The following is a 7,461-nucleotide window of genomic DNA, read 5'->3' as shown; positions in this document are numbered from 1 at the left end:
AATACTGCTGGAAGGAAATCCGTCATAGTGTGGATGTGGCTAAACATCAATCTTGTAAATTTTTTCGTTTGAATCCACAACGGTCACAGACAAGAAGTGCTCTCCATTTTGAATGAATTGCTTCAAGGCGCGATTAATCAACATTCAGTTCCACACAATTGGTCAATTCTTGCAGTGCTAAATCAACTATCAAATAAATTGTGAGCGCAGCCGTCGAGGTCCACACCAAGTCAGATCTTACAGCAGTCGAGGTCCCCACCAGTCCAGTAGGAGGGACGTAATACCCGTGCTTGCCAACTGCCAAACAAAAAAAAAGAAGCCATAGACTGTATTTATGCTATTGAAGTTTCCACAATGATAAATACAGTATTATCAGTTCTGCTCTGAAATTTTATGATGTTTTGTGGAACGTTGATTCCAACAAACACACACAAAAAAAGACTAAAAGACATTAATAAATAAATAAATAAGTAAATACAGACCAGGATGTTTTGTTGGAAAAACTGACTTCACTGTCTTATCCAAAAACCGATTTAGTGTGACGGATTCTCAAAAGTCATATGAACATTTTTTTATTTTTTTTCAAAGATGAGGCCAGGACGCCACACACGCACCCCCGCGTGTGCGCGCACACACACACACACACACACACACACACACACACACGCTCACTCTGTAGCAACTTTCAATCTGCGACCGTGTGACGGATGAGTCTGAACGCCTCCCCTGTGAACAGCTTTCATCAGTTAATGGTGATCGCTCTCCTCAAGCATTTTGGAGGCGACAATTTCCCCCCAAAGCGAACCCTCGCGGCCATTTATCCTCGTAGGGCCCCTGTCTGAGAACAATCATCCACTATACGTGTTTGTCAGCCATTTGAAAAATTGACAACAATCTCAAATTGCACTTATTATTCACATCTCAGGCTGCTGCAAAAGATTTTGCGAGTCTGACAGGAATGTTTTGCAACACCGGATGCTCATGTTGATTTCACACTCTTTCTTTATTCACTCTGAACAATGCATGAAAATGGAATGTTTTCTACACTGAACCCCATGCACCAAGTTAGGAAAAAGCCTTTCAGTGAGTCCATGACATGATGCCACATTAAAGTAACAGGTCGTGTGTACCGCTTGCCCTCATCAGGGTCATGGGTGAGTTGGCACCAATCCCTGGACTGTTCGCCAGTCAACTGCAGGGTAAATACAGACAACCATTCACTCACAATCACACCTCATGGACAATTTAGAGTCTTTAATGAACCTAACTTGCATGTCTTTCAAACAGGAGAAAGCCAGAATACTAGGAGAGATTTTACACGGAGCCGAGATTCCTCACAACTGTGTGGCAGACGTGCTAATCGTTAAGCCTTTGTGCTGTTGCTCCTTTAATGCCAATGCTCCAAAAAATTATTTCTGAGGATAAATGGCTCCAAACGTCTGCCCAAAAATCTGAAAAATTTGGTTGTAACGTATAAATATTCTGATTTTTATCATTTAGAATTATTTTTGAGAGAATGCTTTTCCAATACCACAGAAGGTCAAACGTGAAATGAATTAGATTTAAACATATTTTAATAAAAAAATGCATTGAAACAATATCAAAAATAACATGTAACAAATAATACAAATAATAATAGTCTGAGTAGATACTTGCATGTGATTTTCTTTTCTATTTTCACTTAAACTACAACATATTTAACCTTAAAATGATATTGACTTTTGTTTTTAAATGCTCTTTAATAGTCATTTTAATTATTTATCCTGTTTTCTTCCCCCTTTGTTTTAAAATGTTTCTTTATTGAAAAAACTTGACAAACAGCTTTTCCTCGACCTCATAATTTCTATGCCTTTGTAAAGCAACTGCCCATGTGTGAATTGTGCAATACAAATGACCTGGCCTTTCTTTATACAGTATAGCCACACATGAATTAAATAAAATAATAATATATATATTTTCACTTTTCCTAATTCCAGATACAGTTTGAAAAAAAAAGAATCATTAAAAAAACAAACAAACATGTGAGCCCCCGCCCAAAAACAAATCTTCGGCAACAATGAAGTGGCAGATCGGGTAGAGCAGCAGATCTGCTTCTGAAAGTAATGAGTTACACATACACGCTCTGAGTGACCTTACAACCATCGCAAGATGCACTGCTGTAATGATTAACATGTAGATTGGACAATGAGCACATTAACAGTGCCCGATTAATAACAATACAGTCAGACCAGCGCACAAAGACTGGACGTAAACAAGCCACAGTGAAGCTGAAGAATTGATACAGACTGATGTTAAATTATTTGAAAAGGTGAATTTAAAATGCGCCCTTCACCACGCTTTGTTGTTGCAGCAATCCATCAGGTTAGGTGAGGAAAGGCTATTTTCCCATCATGCTTCAGTCAGTGTTCCCATTGCTCCAATTACTCACTGCCTTAATGGACCAGGCTCCTCAAATTCTTTCATTACTGCGCCTTTGTATACGTCCTTTCTCCCTTTCTCCTGAGTCACTTGTCATATCACCTTGTCGAGTTGATTTTCGTGCGGTGGTATACTGCGTCTGTCAGCGCCCCTGTCGCTAGCACACATTTTTGCACACCGCACGTTTTCCAGAGACTTGTTATATTTTTTTCTTTATGCAAGAGAATGGAATTAAACTTGCATTTCAGCCCCCAGTTCTCCTGGCCAGGGTCGTTGTTTTCATTGGCTTTCTTCTTTAAGTCTATTGAAACAGGCCCTTTTTTTTCATGGCTATAAATGGACTCTTTTCATGACTCTGACTGAACACTCGCACTTGGTGGGGATTTAAAGGATACTGCACCACACTCAGACAGGAGAGCTGAGATTTATGCTGCACATGGATGTACACCGCACGTTCTGTCTGATAGGAAACAGCAGGCTTAATCCAAATGACCTATTGTGGTAGTTGTTGATATTCTCACCAAAGACTTGAAGACAGCTCCAGAGATAATAACAGTTGTTTGTGAATTACTTCCCTTTTCCAAGATGATGAGAGAATGAAAATTGGAGGCAGCAGGCAATCTGAGCCCCAAAATGACCTGGACTATTCATTTTCTATAGGACATTTGTTTGGTTTGTTGCACTAGTCATTTTGGAACGCTTGCACTGATTTGACTTCTTTAAAGTTGTCTGTACAACACAGCTTTTATGATAGTGACAGTTTGAGCCTGGAACAAATAAATTCACTTTATATTATTTGTAATGGAACAAAATGTTGTGAAACTGGAAAAACCTGGAAGTCAACGAGCGTCACGCAATGAATTCTATTTAGCTTTGGAGGTTCTGCTGTATATGCAAACATTTTACATTTACTGAACTTTCCTTCTAACAATTGTTAGACTTTTGAAGGATGACGATTCCGTATGGACACTCTGATGCAGCTGAAGGTGAAACACACTTCCAAATAATGTATTTGTAAAAGCATATGAATATACAGTATTCACTGACATTGATCCAGTTCATGAACATGTACAAGGACCATGTCCATATGGACCAATGGCAGACAAATTGATTCCCTGAATGTTTGCACTTTTGATTGCTTCCTTATACGACGGTACAATTGTGTCATGTTACCTTTCATTGTTGTTGAATAACCTGCAGTTACTGTATATTGACTTGCACTGCATGCACACACACACACCACACACACACACACACACACTGTCATAAAGGGCAAGCTCATTTAAAGTTCTGACTCAATTATTTCTGCAATAGTCCCCCAACGCACACCATGCCGCTTGTCTCAGGTTGCTCGAAAAGATCACACGACCCTCTGCTGAACCCCTGACATCAAATACTCCAGATGTAGTGCGACGTGATTGTAAAACGTCAAGTCAAACTGCTTCGAACCCAATGGGTCCGTCGCCCCATTTTGCCCCTCAAAGCCTTCATAAAGTGTCACAGAGCACCACCCAGAGCACAGCCCCTCTCTCTTTTCTTTCACACTTGCTGTCATTCTGTGTTTTTCTGCACGTCAAGCCTTCATTTAGCACGCTGAAGTCGGCCTGCTGAGTTTTTGCCAAGACCCTCACGGCGATAAATCTGATACGTGGTATTTCAAGAGCGACAGAGCTTAATGTGTCGCTTCACAACTAACTTTATGACACGTTAAGATAACGTTTTGGCATAAAGTTAACTTCTTTCATTACAATGAGTGAGCCGTGCAGCGTTGAGTGATGGTAAGAATTGATGGTAAATTAAACACTTTCCAGAGTGGCATAAAAAATATAACTACCTTGCCAACTGTTCTAAAACATGATACACTGCTAAATGAGAACCTCTTGCACTGGGTAAATCAAAATGGAATTGGTTAAGGTGCTGATAGTTTTTACTTGAAAAGTTTTAAATCTGTTGCGTATGATCGGATTTACGCAACGTCCCGTAACAGTGAGTTTTAAATAAATCCCATTTCCCCTAATGTAATGCCAAACGAAACCATATGAGTCGATTAAAGCCTAAAACATCCCTCAAAAAATGTCACCAAAGCCTTAAAACTGAAACCACTTTAATGGTTCAAAAACGTTCCCTTTTTCAATGCTATTATTAAAGCAACAATATGTGTACTACATTGGAAAAAAACAAACTGTTATGTGTGCATAGTGATGCCTCACAGTCAGGAGATCTGGGTTTGACTCTGAACTGGAATATTAATTTCTGGAGTTTGCATGTCCTCCCCATGCTTGCGTGGGTTTTCTTCGGATACTCTTGTTTCCTCACATATTACAAAAAAACGATGTTTGTTTAATTGAAGACTACATTTTCCATAGGTGTGAATGTGAGTGTGAATGTTTTTTTTTTTTTAATATGTGCCTGTGATTGGCTGGCGACCAGTCCAGGGTGTTGGCTTCAGCTCGCCCGCGATGCCAACTAGAGCAAGCGTAAGAGAAATTGAATGGATATTTCAAGTTATTGTTAAAGCTCGAATGCTTAGAAAGTGTTACATTTGTTTCTCATATGACTGTAATTTCCTTAAACGTGTTTCCCATTTATTCTTTTTTTGAGCTCTCAATTATTGTTCCGTTCAATCACAAGAGTTGTAACAATAAATGCTATCACATCGTGGGCTTCGGTTACTCCTACGTCATATGAGAGATGTCACCTCAAGTGATAAATGTCCACAGGGCTGCCACTCAAGCAATGCGTCTTTCTTTCAGCTCATTGTTTAGCTTTCATGGCCCGTCAATGTAGCGCTTGGCTCGCTTTCACAGATCTTATCCGCCCGGCGTCCAGATGGAGCCGGCGACTTGGCCAGGAAGCGTCAGATAAAGTGTACACTGCATCAAACGGAACCAAAGAGGACAGTGAGCCACATGAGCAACATCGTGTAAGGTGAAGAGTTAAAGAGTCCCCTCAGGAGTTTCCAACTGCGGCCAAATGGGAAAGTGAATAATCGTCTGTTTTCAAACAAGCGCACTAACTGTATGAAGATCTTGCCTTCAGAAAACATCTTTTTGAAGTCTGAGCTATGAGAATTCATAAAATATACTGACACGAAGCAAGTGAATTACAGTACGTGAAAAGATGTGACCAGCAGAATCCGATCTGGAGGAAAAGCAACATCCTCGTGGAAATGACCCAGACACACTTCTTCATCAGACATCCACGATGAACCCCGAAGGCCTCACATCTGGAGGAACCTGAGCCTGTGCTGTATGTGTGTTTAAGGAAATAAGAGGTCCTAATGGAAAGGAGACCAAAGCAGGGTGTCAAGAGACACACTTACGGTGGAACAATAAGCATGGTTGGACGAAGCGACAAGGCTGTCAGTTTCTTACCCTATGTTTGTTTGCCTATTTCTTTAAAATCAAATGCAAATAATCTCACTTTATCTTGGTGGACAATAGGTTGGTAGGTTCACAGCTCATTAGATTTTGATGGTAATTGAACATGTCCTCTGAATTTACACCTCACATAAAAGCCTTTTCCACTGCTTTCCAGATCTGTAATCAGTTTCTCAATATGAGTACTTCTAATTAAAGAGGATCACAGAATGTACTATATTTAGTCATATTTTAATTCAGTGCTGTGACTTCACCTTCAGCGAGAGAACCGCGGATGAAAATTCACTTGGAATAAGGGCCAAAGGTCCATTTGCAACAAACCATGTTGACTCACATCTCAGATTAAAGGCAATGATCGGCGCTTTCTAGATCTGTAATCAGATTGTCAGTGTGTATATCAATGACAACTCAACGGAGCAAAAACAACAAAACACCTTTTCACTGCATCAAAATGCCGGCCATTACTGTGCATAGTTGATTGACCCTATCGATCCACACTCAGCATATCTGTTTCCTTGCAGACAAAATGACATAAACAACTGGCATGGACTCAAGTCATGGCTGATTGCAGATCAGTATTTGTCAAATTGCCCAAGCTCAATGCAACTCATAGTTGACTGAGTTATTTTTTTCTGCTTTTTCAGCTGGTCTGTTTTACATCTGCACATGTGTTCAAATGAAGACTCCAACAGGACTGAGTAGACGTTCCTCAGTCCTCTTCCAGTCGGGCTGCTTCTTTGACTGACACCAGCCAAAAACTCAGCAAGTAGCCTGCTTTATTTCTTCATGAAACTTTTATGCATGGCAAAATAACGAGACATTGAGTCGAGTGGCCCGACAAAGAAAGAAAAAAAGAGAACCCCCAGAGACAAAAGACGTCTGTTTTTTTTTTTTCGAAATTAAGGTTAAGTAGCAACTTTGCATGGCCACTGCTTGAAGTGAGTTTTGGGTCACGAAAACAATGAGTTCGATTGTTCAAATTTTTATGTTCGGCTTTGGCTTCTAAAATTTGGATTTAACACTCGCAAGCTCCCCTACGGTGCTTCTCGTGACTTTGTGACTAAGTGCAAATAATAATAGATGGCGCAACCACCATTTAATATTGGTTCTCCTCTGTTTGATGCCACAAAAACAGAAGAAAGTCAGTATTCAAAGAGTGCGTGCAAGTAGTAAAAGGTGACACACCCTCTGCTGTTCACCTGAGTGCCATCCATCTCCATCACAGGAAGTGCATGCGTACATAAGGTCTGGACTTGATTGGGAGGCGAGAGGCGAGGCGGCCAATTTGTCATCATTTGGGTGACAAGTGGTCTGAGTGACGCACTCCCTCTCTGACCTCTCCGTGTGCTTTGAACTGACAACACAGCAGCGCATGTCACGGGGTGTTTGCAGGTTAAAAAGCAGAGGAATGACAAGAGGGAAACTGGGGACGTTTAAGAGAAAAAACAGCCTGTCTGGCTTCAGTGGAAAAAGTCCATACATGCTCACTTGATTATTGGACAGAACTTGAAAGGCATGTGCTTTACTTAAAGCAATTTATTTCCAGATATAGCATACATGCATACATATTGTATGCACATATATTAAAAAACAAGCTGTGACAAACTCTTTGTGGTGGGTACAATCACAGTACTTTGAAATAAAATGATATACTGTCAATACA

This window comes from Phycodurus eques, chromosome 19 (genome assembly GCF_024500275.1).
Source record: "Phycodurus eques isolate BA_2022a chromosome 19, UOR_Pequ_1.1, whole genome shotgun sequence".
Taxonomy (NCBI): domain Eukaryota; kingdom Metazoa; phylum Chordata; class Actinopteri; order Syngnathiformes; family Syngnathidae; genus Phycodurus; species Phycodurus eques.
The sequence above is the reverse complement of the archived record's forward strand: the minus strand, read 5'-3'. Positions refer to the sequence as shown.